Source organism: Alosa pseudoharengus, unplaced genomic scaffold, assembly GCF_046254945.1.
Source record: "Alosa pseudoharengus isolate Yale_2024_CS ecotype anadromous, Long Island Sound unplaced genomic scaffold, YU_APseudo_1.1 YU_APseudo_1.1_scf_15, whole genome shotgun sequence".
Taxonomy (NCBI): domain Eukaryota; kingdom Metazoa; phylum Chordata; class Actinopteri; order Clupeiformes; family Clupeidae; genus Alosa; species Alosa pseudoharengus.
Window position 1 is genome coordinate 266790 of NW_027468620.1, and position 19373 is coordinate 286162.

The 19373-nt window shown below is 44.3% G+C and overlaps 1 long non-coding RNA gene across 1 annotated transcript; it reads right to left on the reverse strand.

The window, feature by feature from the left end:
- Positions 1 to 11133: 11133 nt before the first annotated feature.
- Positions 11134 to 11970, reverse strand: LOC143124788 (uncharacterized). Its single transcript, XR_012987081.1, has 3 exons — positions 11908 to 11970; positions 11763 to 11816; positions 11134 to 11170 (listed from the first exon to the last, which is right to left on the reverse strand). It is a non-coding gene; the product is annotated as an uncharacterized LOC143124788 (long non-coding RNA).
- Between the last annotated feature and the right edge of the window lie 7403 nt (positions 11971 to 19373).

The window sequence follows — 19373 nt, forward strand, 5'->3', positions numbered from 1 at the left end:
ATCAAATGACTATGTTTGTATCTATACTTAAATGTTTTATTATATATGTAACGTGTATATAACCCTGTATGTTTTTCACTAACACCAAAAAAAAAAAAAAAAAAAATATATGTTAAACTAATGACACGCCTCCTTACATTCATGTGTATCAGCGTTGCAATAAAATCATTACACAGCGGGCCATGGACGGGGGAGGTGGTAAGGGAAAAAAGCCCCAGCGGCTAACCCCCCGATTAATGAGTCAAACATATTACACGCCGGCCGACAGCGGGGCCTACGGCGGTAAAGAGCGTCTGCAAAATGCTTTGGAAGCAAAACTCGGGCATAAAGTGGATGGCCAGCGATTGGCCCACTGGCTAGCTGAACAAGATGCTTATACATTACACAGGCCTGCGCGCCTCAAGTTCCCTCGCAACAGAGTGTTTGCGCCTCGACCGCTCTACCAGTTCCAGGCAGATCTCTGCGATATGCAAAGCTTAAAAACTGAAAACGACGGCGTACGCTATATGCTGACCGTGATTGACGTGTTTTCCAAACGTGCCTACGCGCGCACTTTAAAAACTAAAACAGGGGCTGAAGTGACAGCCACCTTTGATGATGTTTTACAGCAGTCTGGGATACCTGCTAAATTACAAACTGATGATGGTAAAGAGTTTTTTAATAAGGATTTCCAAAAACTGACTGCCCGTTACAATATCAAACATTTCAGCACCGCCAGCGAATAAAGCTTCAGTAGTGGAAAGGTTTAACCTGACTCTCAAAAGTCGCATGTGGCGATATTTCATAGCGAAAAACACCCGTCGCTACATCGACGTTCTACCTGATCTTCTCCATAGCTATAATCACAGTTTTCACTCCAGTATAGGTATGAGACCCGTTGACGTGAAGCCTGAAAACACTCTCGAGGTATTTCAAACGCTGTATGGTGTGGACAGGGAGCCTGTTAAAAAAACAAAGTTTAAATTCCTCCGAGGTGACACCGTGCGTCTGTCTAAATTAAGGGGCGTGTTTGATAAACGCTACGAACAGACGTTCACCTCCGAGCTATTTACTGTCAAGGAGAGACACGAGCGCCAGCCTCCGGTGTATAAAATCCAGGATTTTGACGGTGAAGAGATCAAAGGTACTTTTTACGAGCCAGAGCTGCAGAAAGTCACGGTGGGGACCAACAAAGTGTTTTACGTGGATAAAGTTCTACAGACCACCACCAGGGGCGGAAAACGTTATTGCTTTGTAAAATGGCAAAACTGGCCTGACAAATTCAATTCGTGGATTCTAGCCAAAGAGCTCAAGGACGTAGGGTAAAAATACATTGTGAAGGGCGAGTTATGGGTGATGAATATGACGGATTTTATTTAACATTACCCTCCAACAGTAGCCAGGGCACTTACCCAAACAATACGAGCTCCAACTATGTGGTGCACCTTGCTCAGCCTATTGACCTGGCCTCTGGACGCTGGGATGCGGCTTTGTGCGAGTTGAGTTATCCGCGAACTTGGAGATTAATTGAAAATGACGCGCGATGGATAAATGTCACGTTTATTCCTAATCCTAAAATACCTAATGTGGAGCATGTAACAAAGAGGATCCACATCACCTCCGGTCATTACAGAGACATCCCTAGCTTAGTGCGTGAAATTAACTCTACCTTTGAGAAGCAGACGTTGACTATTAGACTCGTCTACTGCCCGATAAAAAATAAAATTCATTTCAGAGGCAATGACGACCTATTCCTGGAACTCTCCACCACCTTGAGACATATTCTCGGGTTGCAAGACTTGGGACTTATCAGCACCGGCGGGGTCGACGCGCCCTATCCCGCGGATATAAGAGGCGGAATGTACAACTTGTATGTGTACAGCGACGTTGTACATAGTCATAGAGTCGGTGACACTTTTGCCCCTCTCCTCAGAACAGTAGAAATTAAAGGCCAGCCGCATGATATCGTCAACATTCAATACGATCGCCCGCACTACATGCCCGTCAGCCAGTCACAAATAGAGAACATCAGAATTGAGTTGAAAAACGATCAGAATAAATTCATCAACTTTACTTATGGTAAGGTCATAGTTAAATTACACTTCAGACCGGCCAAGACATCTCTACGCCTGCCGACGCTTTGAAGCAGAACATCATCCAGCTCCGGTCGCCGGCCTCAACCTCCCCTTTACAACATGGAGTATGATCCGAAACGACTGATTCCTTATTACGTGTCACAAGCAGGAGGTGATCTGCCCGGATTCTCAGGGTCTAGTGTACAGTATGGCTACGGATTGGGGTCCACCTTAGCTAGAATGTTTCGTTTCTTTGTACCTCTGGCTAAAAAGGGGTTCGCGATGGCGCGCCCTCATTTAAAACAGGCGGCTACAAGCATTGCCTCAGATCTGACATCTGCGGCCATAAAGCGTATGACAGCCGGGCCGCAACCTGAGACTCAAGAGGGGCGTGGACTGCTGACCCTCGCACGCTCTAGACGCCCCCCTGGTCAACGTATCCGTACCCTCCTTAAAAAAAAACGGCAGACGTCAAAAAGCCGCAGAACCAGACGCCGAGGTACACGTCAGCCCGCTGCTCGTAAAACTCGAGGGAGGAAAAAATCCAGACGAGATATCTTCTAAAAGATGGCTTTCAGCGTGGGTCATGAATGCACCAGGTCTGATCTCGACCTATTTGCTCCCCCGCTGACACAGTTGTCTGTGGAAGCCACGAGTTATGTAGAAATAGCCCCTCTCGCCGCCCTCACTCATAATGGACCCCTGGAGTTTTTTTGCCCGGGTGACGGTTCAAAATACTTAGATCTTAATAACACACTTATTTACCTGCGTATGAAAATTACAGAACAGGATGATACTCCGATAGATAATACGGACAATGTGGGTTTAATTAACTACCCCCTCAACACCATATTTTCGCAGTGCGACGTGACTTTGGGGGATCGATTAATTAGTCACACAAGCGCAACTTACGCCTATCGCTGTATTCTCGATTGCTTGCTTAATTATGCGCCGTCCTCATTGCAAGGACAGTTTACAGCCGGTTTGTTTTACAAAGATACAGCCGGCGAAATGGATGCCACTCGCTCCCCAGCCGGTCCTAATTTGGGGCTCAATGCGCGTGCGCAAATCAGCCGCGACAGTCGGGAGTTTGAGCTGATGGGACCCTTGCATTGTGACATGTTCTTTAGCGACAGGCTTTTGTTGAATGCGGTGGATTTGAGAATCAAATTGACTAGGGCCAAAGATGTTTTGCCTTATGGCCCCTGCCCAGTCTACCTACAAACTGCACATCCTGGCCGCCAGCATTTTTGTCAAGAAAGTCACCGTTTCCCCGGCCGTACGTCTGGGTCACGAAGCGGCGTTGTTAAAGGCGAATGCTCTGTACCCCTTTACACGCACTGTGGTGAAAAGTTACTCACTACCTCAGGGGAGCCGTGTGCAATCAAGAGAACCTATTTTTAGGTACATTGCCCCGACGTTTAGTCTTATGCCTAACCGATAATCGAGGATTCACGGGGAGTTACACGCATAATGCATTTAATTTTATACATGCGAATTGTGAATACCTGGCTTTAAGCTTGGATGGGCGTCAGATACCTGCAAAGCCCTTCCAACCCAACTTTGACCAGAACATTTGCACTCGTGAATTCTACAATCTCATTCTGTCTACGGGTCGCCATCTGAAAGACCACAGCCTCAGCATTGATCTTGGAGAATTCTCGCGCGGATATGCGTTATTTGCGTTTAATTTGGATTCGGACGATAACAATAATGGTGCAGTTCTTTCACCACCCGCAAAGGGGAGCCTAAGACTAGAAATGAGATTCCGACAACCCCTTGCAGATACTCTGACCCTGATCGCTTACGCCTGTTTTGATTCAGTGTTGGAAATTAACGCCAGAAGGCAAGTGCTGGTGGACTTTTATTAGCTTAAAAAGTATATGAACATGAACACCCTTGAAATAGAAGCTTTATTGAGACCTCTCTTAGGATCTAATTTTCTCGGTGTCTTCGCCTGTGACATGTTACCTGACCAGCATCGACGCTCAGGACCCCGCTGTTTGGTGGTAAATACCCACCCGAGTTCTCAAGGGGGTGAACACTGGCTGGCTCTGATCATCGAGTCCCGGGAGAAGGCCGAATTTTATGATAGCTTCGGATATCCTCCCCACTATGTTCACTATCCCGAAACCATTACCCCCTTTTTATTGAAACATGCTCGAGAAATCCACTACAACACGCGTCAAGTTCAAGACATAGGGTCCCAAGCTTGCGGTCAACATTGTGTATTTTACTTATCACAAAGAATGAGAGGCGTGCCTATGGCCGATGTGCTGGACATGTATTCTGCAGACCCGCTTAAAAATGACATTATGGTTCACAAATTTGTCAACCGCTATCAACGGTGTCTAAGGACAGCGGGTGCTAAACCTGCAGGACAAAATGCCTGCTCTCTCCTTAGGTTTAAAGAATGTCATAATTGTTAATGCATGATGTTATAAAAATAGACTAGAATGAAATAGAACAATAAAAGTTTTTATTGAACTCTGTTGTGTTTTTATTATTCCGTTTACCAGAAACAGGCCGATACATAAATACAGATAGTACATCACCAGCAATGTATCACATTCCTAGCCAACTCCGCCTAGAAGAGGCTGTTGTCGGGGACGGGGCTAGGCTTGTGTTTGAAAATGAACCACCTGTGTCAAAACCTCTCTCCCAGGGAGGTGTCACCTCGAATAGGTTGAATGTCTGAGATCCTGTCTTTGAACGCCTTCGGGGTGCCGTACTAGGCGTGGATGTCTGGGGCGGGGGGTGATGATCGAGCAAAGAGGGCGAGGGTGTGGTAAGATGTGTTTTTTTCTGTCGTAGTGCCATGACCGCCTGCCTAGCCTCTCGGTTCACGAGATCACTCAGGGGGATGTGACGTTGAGCTACATTTTTTAGAAATAGTTGCCAACCTGGGGGTCTTTGCCCCGCCATGCTTTTGTTGGAGACTGTCAAGTGTCTAATGAGATCTACCATGTGTGAGCCCGCCACCGCGTGGCCATGGTCTATAAATTCCCCTGTAGGGGTCCATGCCGGTCCTCCGACCCCCCCAGTGTCCTGTAGTTTAGCCAAAATGGACCTGGCTTTTGTATTTAAACGCTGGGGCAGGTGAGCCAACACGTCGGCTATAATTTTGTCTTGAGGCTCAACCGTTGTTACCTCTTCAGCCGGATCGCTAGGTACACTGTCAGACAGGGTAAGCTTAATTTCCTGCTGGCCCTGAAAGCCTTGCTTTTGAATATTCATATACCTATGAAGCAATTGGTTGTACAGTTTAAGTTTATCGTGGAGGTCCAGGTCCGTGCGATTTAAAATCTCGCGCATGCGTTCGTCCAGAGTCCCCATAACAGACTGTCGGAGTATTTCGCTCTCAGGTCTGTGAGTCGGCGGTTGTAACCTTTTCATGTCAGCGTCTGAAACTAGAAACATTTTCTGACCATCTCTCATCTCCGTTTCTCTCTCTATTTCCTCGAGGGGAATAGCAAGCTTGTCAGGAAAGGTAGAGCAACGCTTAGTAAAGGCACTAGAAAACCGCCTGTTTGCAAGACCAATTTCTTTTTTTTTTTCAGCCCAACGTGTTTGTCCGATAACACCTTAATGAACTTTTTATTTTGTTGCCTTTCAGCGTATTAAGTGCTATTTCACATAAGGCACGCAAGGCATCCGATGAACAGTGTGCCAACAGCTCTTTACGCTCCCGAGGCTTAGCGGTGATTAAGGCGTGTAAAAAAGACAAGTTTCTTTTAATCCGTGAAGACATGGCCGCTTACTCGGAGGGCACGTAAACCACTGGTGTCTCCCCCGTGGTAATACCTGAACGCAGACGTAGTTTATCTGGACAAGTTTGAGTCAAATCAACCAATAAATACCCGTAGGGTTTTCCCGTTGCGTCTTCATAGGCCTGTAAAAAGAAAGACTTTTTGCGAGGAAACATCTGGCTGGCTAGAACGCTTATCTGCAGTTTGTCACGTGGGTTTTTGAACAGGAACATGTACTGGGTGTTCAGACTGAGAGTCCTGGAATGTTTACCCTGATGAAAGACATTTTGAACCAGATAAAACACAGATATTAACCGATGATGAGCGTACTCCGTGAACAATTTGAAAACCTCGGGGTGGTCCCCCGCAGTCATTAGAACATCGTCTAAAATCAACAAGTGATGTCGGCCTGGTGGAAATAATTTGTCATCATTCAGAGAGTCCGGGATGTTTTTCACAAATGTAATGTTTATTTTTTGCTTCAACACGTGATACAGGGGTTGAAAAGAAGAATATATCCATACAATGTTGTCAGGTTTCTGAGACAATACCCGTTCACAGTTTTCCAAAACAGTTTTCATGAGATAAGTTTTCCCACTCTGACTCGGTCCTACAACCAGCGCTGAAAACGGTAACTTGAGGCGTAAATCATAATTCACTTCAATATCTGCTCCCCAAGACATCCTAGATAATTCCTGCGGGTCTCCTGAATATCCTCAGAAAATAGTTAATATCCAAAGGGTAGAGTGGAGTAATCAGGCATCAGACGTCTTTTATCGTACACTACTGAAAATCTTTTTTCGAGTGTTTGGGTATGCAGCGTGAAACTCCTTTTATTGCGAGTGATGCGCCGTTGTAGCGTGTGTATGGAGCGGAGTCTCTGAGGATCGCGCACATATGCCTCCACCATCTCACAGACAGAGTCCAAATTAATTCTCTGACAATTTTCGAAATTTTTAGTGATGCCCTTAACTTTAAGCACCACCCTGCCCGAATTAGTTCGGAAGGCATAAGATTTTGGCCCCGAACTCACCCATTCGCTGATGAATTCGCCCGCCTGTAATTCATTAGTCAATCCCCCCAGGTAAGACGACAACTCTAGGCCCTCCTCGGATTGGCTGCTTCGATATACTACAGAGTCCGTATCATGGTAAAATACACGATCCTGAAGCTTATGCAAATATTTGTAGAGTTCTAAGCGGCCGTAGGCTGTGGTAAAACTGCCTATGATGACATTAGCTTTAGCGGGAGGGTTGACATATTTAGAGGCACGGCGCCACTGTACCAGAGCCACATCCTCATTTAAGAAACTGAACTCGGTCACCTCAAACTGATCGGAAAAAAGATACTGGAAAAAATCTTCGGCTTTGCTAGCAAAACTGGTCTGCACTAAATCAGGCCTTAAACTCAATCTGCCCCATGCAGAATTGCAGAGCTGCTTGGCCAGCGAACGCTTGGCGGCGTTGTATTGAATTTTCTCGGGGCTTAAAGACACCCCCTGGTGTCGTTTATAGTCTGCCACATACTGCTGTTGCAGCGCGGGCGAAGTAGCCCAGTCAGGGTAGCCCGAGGCTTCCTGCTTGCTTTTCACAAAAGAAAGAATGTAGTCTTTGAACAGCTCAGAGCTTCTCTCTGGAAAATGCCACACCTCAAATATTTTGACCACTCGGTAGCCCATATCTAGGGCTTTAGTCAATTCAGCAGTCACCCAGATACCCGTGAGGGACCTATCTGCCTCCGAGTGTTGGCAAGAACGGTCTTGTACATTCAACTCAGCGCAAGTGCGGCATAGCGTGAACATTAGTTTACCGGTACTTGTTTTATAGGGTAGAACAGGAAAGAAAAGCCCTCGGGGGGGATACACTGTAGCTTGAATTAAGCCAAAGTATTGGCGAGGGTCCTCAAAGTTTTCCCGAATAATCACGGGGTGACCTATAGGATAATCAAAGTAGGCGTTAACGTAGGGATACAATGATGTGACATCAACATATTCCAAGCGCTCGCCAGGCCGGGCAGTGTAGCGTAGACATATAGCCGAGGTTCGACCGCCATAAAGAGAACTGCGAGGGGAGAATGGTGGCGGTAATTCTAGCCGCTTTAGAAAATCTGCCACGTCAGCCTGCTTACACATCTCTCGCCAGGAGTGTTCCCAAATAAATTCAACGCGGCAACCGTGGATAGATCTCAAAGCTTCAAGTTTTACCAACGTACGTTGGTACATAGTACCGAATGGGATTTTGGTGAGGGGGCATATGTCTTGAGCTCTGAAACACTCGGGGCAGGCATGATAAAAGCAACCCAGGAATTCGTAACAGACCCTCTCCCCATTCTGCACTGAAAACCCGTCCACAAAATATTGACCTATTTTAACCTCTCCGCCATTTAAGGCGTGTCGAATAACCACCCTCTGTGATTCACACAGATAAAGAAGCCATTGTATGGAACTGTGCGAGAAGCTCTTGCTTTGCCTGCTGTAATTGTCTGCCGGGGGTATGGCGAGAGTATTAGCAGGTAGGAAATTTGTACGCAAGATTTTTAGACAGAGGGCAGACAGGGTGGTGCATGAGAAGGGGTCTACCCACGTTTCAGCTAGAGTTTCCTCCCTAAAGCGCATCATTCCCGCTTTCAGTATAGAAACGTCATTATCACAGTAAAATCTCAATTCCTTCCGGAAATCAAACGTCTGATGTTTCACACCTTCGTACCATTCAAAGAATTTAAGCCTCTCTGATTCCTGCATCTGGTCTACACCGTAAGCGCTCGGTTCGGGGTAAGGTCCAACATATGTCATCTTACTCAAAGATGAAAAATAATGCGGAAAATAGCCTTTCGCAGAATCACTCACCCCCATTGCTTTCGGTATGTCACTTAATTTCATAGTGAGGAAAGAGAGGCTGTCGATGTAGGTCTGTCTATTGGCCGAGTCATGCATTCTAATCACTTTTGCTCCGTTCATGATGAGTTCAGGGGTCACGCCTTGGGACACCATATGATTCAATATCAGATAATGATCGAAACCTCGAGCGTTATGTGCTAGAAAGGTGTAGTTTCTGAATTTGGGGCGACGAAAATGCTTGAAAAACTTGGCCACACACTCTCTGCCTGAAGCCCTAAACCATACGTTACCACAGGTCAGAGCACTGACATAAATGGGTATGTGTAGACCCCCCTGGTCTTGGCATGTTTCAAAATCGTAGAAAATCAGTTTACACGGGGCTTTGCCAGAGGGCATTATAGGCTGTATGAAGCATTGGTGCGCGCGGAGTTCAGCCTCAGTCATAGGTCGCTCAGAACCATCATCATCATTGCTTACGGTCAACTTTTCAGCGCAAGTTTGACAAACCTTAGTCATGCACTTATGCGCCGCTCCGGTTGTGCAGTACACATAACCACAATCGCTACATTTCTTGTGGAGGGCACAATTGGATAGGAAGGGTGCTCGACTAGTTTGAGGTTCCTGGTGGCGTGCGAAACAGGCGTCAGAACGACAACACCTGTTACATAGACGGCAGTACCGAGGCGCCACCCACTGACAAGAGGTATCGCAACAGGTAGAACATGTCATAGCGCAAGCGTGAGCCCCGGGTCTTTGGTAGCCTTTGAGACAGTACTCGCAGAAGTGGACACAACCTAAAAAGCCCGTGACGGACTTAACACCGTAGTAGTGGTCCTTAAATAGAAAAAAATAGTGCGTAGTCCTACGGACATACGGGGTCTGATGGGTACGAAAATGCTCTAGGTCGTTAGTGCCCTCCGTTCTAAAGAAAACAACAATGTTACATTGCAAGTGACACTCAAACAAGACAATGTCGGCGAAAGTAACGCCCTGGTCACTGGTCAGCCCTACTGCCGCGTGAAGCTCACCCCCCTTCACAAAAGCTTCTCTGTCACATATGTCAGGATACATCAAATGCGCTAGACACACGCTGAAACACATGTTATTTGTTTCGTTGCGCACTATAAAGAGATGACGGGCCTTTTTATCTATGATGTCTTCTAAAAACACATCGCACAGTTTCCGCTTCATACCTCCATTTGGAGGGGAAACGATAGTGGCCACCAGGACAAATGAGTTTGACCTCACCAGTAGCTCTGCATTAGACTGGACCAGTCTATCTAACATGTCATACAGGTCGGAAAAATCTTGCATATCACCTCTCAAAATTACTGTCGGTGCGGCTGCCGAATCATCAATCTCAAGTCTGACTTGAATTACGTCGCCGTGATTGGATAAAGGTATTAATCTCGCGACTAAACTATCTAAACCAGAGATCACCCGTATGTAAAATTGGGCAAAATCAGGCACGTCCTGTTGAGGTAACGGAACGACATAACGTTGTTCCCTAGCGTTAAATTTAGTCAGGTGTATATCAGATGATAAAACCAATTCAGCACTCTCTACGTTACAGGGATCATTTCCCCCGGCCCCTGTCTGGTCTGAAGAGCCCCTATGCATAGAACTGGTTCCTTCCAAAGGGTCTGTTTGGGCATAATGTAGGTTGGGCGATTCTTGTAGGTGCTCTAAGATAACGCTGTCTGAGGGCGACCAACACTCTCGATAAAAATCATCTGATGCCTGGAGTAATAAGCTATCGGATGGTGACCATGCCTCTTGACTATGTAATAAGCTATCGGATGGTGACCATGCCTCTTGACTATGTAATAAGCTATCGGATGGTGAACATGCCTCTTGACTATTCCCCTCTACCTCTTGCTGGTCACGGGGTAAAATTACACTTGGCGGAGGCGGTCCCGAAGGGTTTAAAGTTTGTATTTCATCTATGACGCGTCTATAATTTTCAGGGATATTAGCTAAGTCAATGTCCTGCTCCATTTTCAACGCTGGTTGTAGACCCAATATACATGCTAAGTACAATAAACCCAAAACAAATCAAACTAAACAAACAAACAAACAAGCCGCTGACCATACATTTTTTCAAATCAGATCAAATCTCCGCACAGCGGCAGCACCCCGCGCCCCCTCCATATAGTCACCAATACAATCTCGGGACACTTGCATAATATCACATATTTGATTTTCAACAAAGTAATCAAAGTACAGATGTAAATGATTTAAAGCCGAACACAATTCGAAATACACGTGGGGGTCTCTCACACTTAAACGGATAGTGTTCCAAACACCATAGGTCAGTCGTTGGAGCTCAGCATGAGTTCTGAATGATAACGCGTACAATACCGTCTCGTTCATTAATGCCAGCGTCTCCTGTATGGCACCCCACGCGGCTCGGGGGGAGGCGGGGCTGTTTGGTGGGACTCCTCTGGGGGCTCCACGTTCGGGCCTGGGCACACCACGTTCGGCTCGGGGCACACCACGTTCGGCTCGGGGGACTTCACGGTCTCCAGGTTCTAAAGAGCAACCGTAGAAAAAGATACAAAATGACTCAACATCATGTATTCTTGTCGTAAACACATAGCCTACAAAATGACAATTTCTCTCTCTCTCTCTCTCTCTCTCTCTCTCTCTCTCTTTCTCCGCACACCTACACACATAGACCCTACCTCCCCCTCTCCTGCAGGCCTGCAGACATACAACCTCCCCCTTCCCCCTCTCTCCAGCAGGCAAACAGAGACACCCGCCTACTACACTCTTTCAAGCACCCTCGCATGTCCCGACCCTACGTCATACAACATCATATTCTAAGGGGGAAAAAGCACATATTTACACTACCGCAATGGCGAAGGTTGGTGTGATCGCACCCGTTATTTAACAATAGCGGGAGGTCCCGGGATCGAGACCCGGTTGCGGTAACCTTTTATCTTTTTTTTTTTTTACTTGAGAAATTTTTAAAACATTTTTAAAATTTTAGATTGGAAAAACTTGAAAAAATGTACAACATTTTTTAACTTGTAATCTTTATAAACGTCAGCGCCTCTGCCTCACCGCACCCACACACACACTCACAAACGCTCTCTCCCATAATATTGTGTAGGTACATACCTTCGCCCCCACTTTCGTGAGGGGTAGTTGGCCGGTACAGCTCTGCATCAGAGTCTTTTAAACAGAAGAAAAAACAAATTTAGCACTGCATAAAACAAAACATTATCACACCTCCAAATTATACGCAGGAAGAACTATAGCCTACCTTGGTACAAGCTCAGGGTTGGAGAATTCGGACGACCCCTCTGGACAACATCGGGATCTTCGGTAACACTCCATAATAAGGTGCCATAATAAATAGCAAACTAGTAATTACCTAACCCTTTGTTAATTGTTACTAACATATCTATTTGGTACAAGTTAATAGTTTTTTCATCATTAATTAAATATTAGTTGTTTGCATAAAAACTGTATGTTAATGCTTTAGCAAATCTATTAACTAATATTGCATTAATATGTGATTACTAATTAACAGTTACATCTTACATCATTTAAATGTTTAATGTTTATTTGCAAACTACTGTATATGTTAATAGAAAAGTTAATGACATATTATTATTTAACTAATTGTTATTAAACTGTGCTTCTGCCTATCCAAATATGAACCACTCTCCATAAGACCCTTACAATAGATAGATAGATACTTTATTGATCCCCAAGGGGAAATTCAAGAAAAAAACATGGAGCTACCTTGACATGTTGCCACTGTTGTCAGCGCCGGAACCGCTTGCAATAAAGTTGGCTAAGCTTAATTAATATATTAGTGGTATATAGCTATAAGCGTAGGGTCCTTATAATAAAGTTGGTTAAGCTTAATTAATATATTAGTAATATATTACTATCAGTATGGGGGACCCTTATAATAAAGTTGGTTAAGCTTAATTAATATATTAGTAATATATAGCTATCAGTGTGGAGCCCCTTATAATAAAGTTGGTTAAGCTTAATTAATATATTAGTAATATATAACTATCAGTATGGGGGACCCTTATAATAAAGTTGGTTAAGCTTTATTAATATATTAGTAATATATAACTATAGTCAGACAGTGAAGGGATTGAGACCAAAACTGGCTTATCACATTTATTCTTTTAGGAAAAGTTAAAACAAAACAACAAGTAGTTGAATGGGCTATATTACATGCATTCCTATACCATCACTGTGAGCCCTACTAGCAAGGGAGACATGGAATGTTCAGGTGCACAGAACGACAGTTTATTAATATTCTGAGACTCACTAAACAGTCACAGACGTAGACCATACGGAGGTAATGCATAAACATAATGCTAAACTAAATGTACATTCATTTCCTGCTAGACTGAATTGCACTTTCCATGCACACTAAGCTAAACTGCTTAACTACACTGAATGCATGGAAAGTTGCTAGCGGAGTTTACAGCTAGTCACGTTAGACTCAGTGTGTATGAACTCGTGGTCATAATGAAAACATTAATAAACGTTCTCTAAGTCGCTAGAATTGCACCCAAATCTTAAAAATACATGTAAAGTAACATAATACAGTTGGTATATCAAAGTTTTCAACTTAAACAACATTTCACAGTTACAAAAGTGGGGAGTGCTTTACACAGTCAACCTACCCAATGCAAAGCATACCGCTTCTGATCGGCTATGGCAACAATACAAGGACAAAACGCAGCAGAACTGCAGTATAGCGTTTCTCCAAAGGGGGCTCCAAAACACCAATATCAATAAAGCTGCTTAATTACGGCGAAAATCACATACAAACACTAAACTACATTTCTAACTCTGTTACACCCCTCCCCTGAATTTCACCAAATCCAAGCAGCAACCAAATAGTACTTCCAAAGGCAAAGAGTACACTACTTTCAAAGACTAGACAGAGAGTCACCAATTACAGGACAGCCAACCACAAAGGTATCCAATAAGGATGAAGTGGAAGAAGAGGAGCGCAAACTCTCACACAACCAACCACTGGCAGTAGGGTGCCGTATGCACCCCACAAGACCATAAAGCCATAAACCATAAATTCCATAAATTCTCAACAAAGCTAATCATAAAAGCTAGATAAATAATGATATGTCATTAACTTTTATATTAGCATATAGTTTGTAAATAATAATAAATAAACATTTAACATTTAAATGATGTAAGAAATAACTGTTAATTAGTGCCAAAAATATATTTAGTTAACTATTAACATATATTAATACAATATTAGTTAATAGATTTGTTAAAACATTAACATACAGATTTTATGCAAACAACTAATATTTAATTAATGATGAAAAAACTATTAACTTGTGCCAAATAGATATTTTAGTAACAATTAACAAAGGGTTAGGTAATTACTAGCTTGCTATTTATTATGGCACCTTATTATGGAGTGTTAACGGATCTTCTATACAGAACAAAAAAACAAAACACATGAATAATGCCCGTATACATTCTACACTGTCCCTAGCAAAGTAGATAAGCAACTACGTACCGGGGTAAAAGCTTGGACTCGGGGATGCCGGGCTGTAGTTGTCACCGCTAAGGCCGCTGTCAGGTGAGGTACTTCGGATCTGCAGGAACTAAAACAAAACCATTTTTCAGATACCATGACATGTTTATGGCAGAAATGAAATGTGTGTGAAATCAAAATGGGCAAGCTTGATCTTCTACTTACCCGTAGATATTCCAGCTCATACTAACAAGACAAACAAAAAAAAAACATCTATTAAATCAGAGATAATACAACGAAATAGTAGAAAATGAAAAAAATACAATTTACATACTTGCCTGGTCAGGTTGCTCTGCCATGATGAATCTCTTCACAAATGCCTCTGCTGTATGACGATTCACGGTGATGATGTCAGTTATGACTATGTCCAGACCCCCAAAGTTTTATACCTCATTTCACCCCCGTCCCAAATTTTGGCAAAAAAGATGCATTGTTCTAGGTCATTAGGCACACCAGCTTAGGTATTAGACACGCTTACCCCTGAACATTACATTTATGATTTATTTTTTATTCTAGTTCACAGAAATATATATGAAAGAAGGTTCTGGACAGGATCAGATCATTCAGTTCATTCACATTCAGTTTAATCATCCTAAACACATAAACATAACTAAACATTCCAACCTTTTTCTTTCTCACTCTCAAGCAGACATGCACACACACACACACACACACACACACACACACACACACACACACACACACACATACACAACCTACGCCCTCAGGGCCCTGGAGCCATGACATTAGACATGCATGACCCTGAACCTTAAAGTTCAGCTTAAATGTAGGTTTTATTTTTTATTTTAGTTCACAGACACATGGCGGAAACCTTTTTAGGCTCTTGGCATCATCACCTCCTTGATTCTTTTATTCAGGTTCATATCACTAAAACTTGAAGCATACACACAGTCATACAAACCCCCTCCTCTCTCTCTTACCCCTCTCTCAGACACACATACACATGCACACACACACACACGCGCATACACAGACCTTTGGCCCATCCCCTACCCTCTCACACTTCTCTGCTGTCTGATACATTTTATTCTTTTCAATGACTTGATGAAAATCTTGATGAATTTGAATGTAAAACTCTGTTGCTACCAACCTTTTTTTATACAGACACATTTTTTGGATCATTTTTGATAATTGTCTAGGCATGACACCCCATTATTGTCTAGGCATGACACACACCATGCATCCCCTGCACATCAGACACCCCCACACCCATGCACACACACACACACACACACACACACCACACACACACGCACACACATACACACACACACACACACACACACTCACAACCTACTCCCTCAGGGCCCTGGAGCCATGACATTAGACATGCATGACCCTGAACCTTAAAGTTCAGCTTAAATGTAGGATTTATGTTTTATTTTAGTTCACAGACACATGGCTGAAACCTTTTTAGGCTCTTGGCATCATCACCTCCTTGATTCTTTTATTCAGGTTCATATCACTAAAACTTTAAGCATACACACTGTCATACAAACCCCCTCCTCTCTCTCTCGCCCCCTCTCTCAGACACAATACACACATGCACACGCTTACACAGACAGCCCCCTCCCCCAGACACATGACTCCTACCAAAAGCACCCCCGCCAAATTCAAAGGCATCCATACTCAACAGATGCCTATACTGATGCCTATAGCTTTCTCTTGTGTCTTTTCTTAATGATTTCTCTTAATGTTTTCTCTCGCTACTAGGCCCCGCATTTTCAGGAGTTGATAAACTAGCTTTGCTATCTTTACCCATACTTTTACACCGCTTTTATTCTCCCTAACAGCGCCGCTCATAATTGCTCGCGCATGACACTCCCATGACATCCCCCTACAGGACACCCCACAGCCATGACCAACACATTCGTGTACACCCCCACCCTGGACACACGCTCACCCATTACCAACGCATCCGTGTACCGCCCCCACCCCTGGACACACACACACACACCCTTGCACACAGACACACACACACACACACACACACAGACACACCCCCGGTACACCCCCACCCATGGACACACACTCGCCCATTACCAACACATCCGTGTACCGCCCCCACCCCTGGACACACACACACACACACCCCCACACACACACACACCCCTGCACACCCCCACCCTGGACACACGCTCGCCCATTACCAACACATCCGTGTACCACCCCCACCCCTGGACACACACACACACACACACACACACACACACACACACACACCCTGTACACACGCTCCCCCATTACCAGCACATCCGTGTACCGTCCCCACCCCTGCACACACACACACCCTCACACACACACACACCCACACACACACACACACACACACACAAACACACACACACACACACACACACACACACACACACACACATACACACACACACACACACACACAGCCCCCTCCCCCAGACACATGACTCCTACCAAAAGCAACCCGCCACATTCAAACAACCTGTCAGAGTCAATTGATGACTAGTTCAAAGACCGGATGTCCCGCCCTCACCGGAAATCAAAGACCTTTGACCTTCATTAACCGGAAGTCCCGCCCACCTGTCACTTTTTAATTAATTGATAATTGAAGGTATGTATGTCTTACCTTCTCTCATGTGATTTTTTGATTAGGGCTGATCCTGTTCTTGGTTAACTTGTTCTTAAACTGTAGCTGTCAGCTATTACATCAAGCAGCTACCTGTATCACCTGAACTAAAGTTTTCAGTCGAAGGGGTGAGATGTTTGTTTGGCAGATGCTTTTGTCCAAAGAGATTCACGATAGCCTATGTAGCCTAGGCTAAGCTGTTCAACTGGTTGTATTGTGTAGTTGTTGTGCAAACGCTCTACGTTATTCTTCAAACTCGTTTGATTATCAGATGATTTTGTTCTTTCAAGTAACGTGTGGTTTTTGTTGTATCTTTAGTTCGGTCAGCTAGCGTTAAACAAGTTCAACAGTGGGGGAGAATTTAACGGGGGCATACAAATGTCTTCCCCAGCTCCTACAGAAATGCATAAAAAGCTGCTTTCGCGATGATATACGACGGCAATGTCGAGTGCCATTCTCGATGCGCAGGATATCTCCAATTACATTCAATCGTAGTATCGCTATAACAACACTAAAGATAGGAGGACCGGGCTCTGTAGTTCTTCGAGGTTACTGTAGTTTTTCGCGGCGTGCGTCATGTGTGTCGGCGTGCAGATTAGCTTCGGCATGTTAGCATACGCCATTTTCAAATATGGCGCTGCATGGAGCATTTGGAACCAGCTCCATGCACGAAAATCCGTGTTGGGCACGAGCTCTCATGCGCGTACATGTTGGTGGGCGGGTACCTATCCGGCGGCTACAGCCAAACGTTATTCAGTGCGTATTTCTTGAGGATCCTATGAGAAGACGTGCATATTATGGTTGTTTATCCATCATATGACAAATAAACAAATAAAGAAAATTGTATTGATCTTGTTTCGTTGTTGTTTGTCCCGAACAAACGTAGCCTAAACATGATTAAAGACAAAAAATTACACAACAGCGGCATAAAGACCTATAGCCGCCCCCTTTGGAGCTTGCCAGAGGCTGAAGCACTAGGCTACTACATTTAAACACAATTATTGCCGCGAGGCATTCCAGCCTACGAATTTAATAAAAAGTAAACCATGCATAATTTAAAAAAAAAACTCAATTTAGGCTACTTCTCTATGCAATAAGGATTCCATTAGAGCACAGCGCACGTTCAATGAATGAAAATGGCCTTGTCTCGCAATAAACAGCTGGAAATTCCAACACTTTTTCAACTACACGAAACTTTACAGTGATCATCAAATACCCTCTATATTTAAATGCCCATCAGCCTCAACATTTAACTATATAATAAAAGTCAAAAAGTAAATTAAATCCCATACCAAAGCCGAAAATCGTCTGCGTTTGATAGCCTGGTATGCCGCTCCAAACAAAACGCATGTCTCACAATAACGTACAATGTAAGAAATAAAGGTCTGCCTCAAATAAGCATACCTCAAATAAATACCTGTGCTTTGCAGCCTAAGTAAATAGCAGACCCTGGACATAATTTAGGATTTACGGAAATGCAATCATACGATGTTGGACGCCTGGCGATGCTCTGGCCGTCTACTGTGCCTCTGACACCGCTGCTTCATTTGGATGGTAACTCCACAGGTGAGCGCGAAGATTGGACGTCGTGGATGCGTAAGTAAACTGTTTTTTGCTGAGTCCGCAGACAACATTCTCTTTAACCGTTACTTTACCATCTGCGGTGTACAACTCAAAGTAAAGACTCCACATTTTAGATGAGTTGGGGACGTAATTGTCCGCTCAGGCTGACCGTTTTGTGCGTTATCTTCAATACTATCTTCAATATTATTTTCAAAACAGGGTGGCTATTGAGGGCTCTGGCTCCAGTCATTATTGTGGCTACTGGCTATTATTGGCTTGATTTGGTCATGGGCCAACGCTAGAATACGTTTAGAGCACCCGCTATGAGATGGCAAACAATAAAATAAAAAACGAACTAATCATAGACTGTAAAAATGCGCTACACTTGGCACTAAAAACCGAATAGTTTATTTATAGTTCGACTACGGATATTTCACGTCAAGTTCGAATGCATATTTGCAGCAGGACAGCAAGCAGACCGCTCCTAGTTAGAGCCGCTGTGTTATCCAATGAAATTAAGTTGCGCTTCAGGGCGACTCCACTCGGACTCCATGCGCGTTCCCGAGCAACTTTTTCTTCTTCTTGTTATGAGGCAAGGACTTTATGTGCATTATCGCCACCCTCTTACTGGAGGATGACACTCTTTTTACAGAATATCCAATAAAAATCGACGTTGGTCCATGCGTCATTTCCAGCTTTGTAACTGGCGCATGGTCAGAGTCGACTGGCGCTGGATCCGAACCCCAGTGTTCAAGATGGCGTTGACTATGAATTGGCCGGATTTACTAGCCTAGCCTCCACCATTCATTTGTATGGAGGGCGGGACTTAGTCACTCTCTCCAGTTATATACTTACAACCGGACCCGCGTCACACAGAGCAGGTTGTTTGCACCATGCCCCTTTTGAGGGGAGAACATTCCCTCAGAACAAGCCAAAGTGAACCGGTAGACATGACGAAAAGTTGCAGGTGGGTTAGGCTACAGCTTTGTTGGCAAATAAA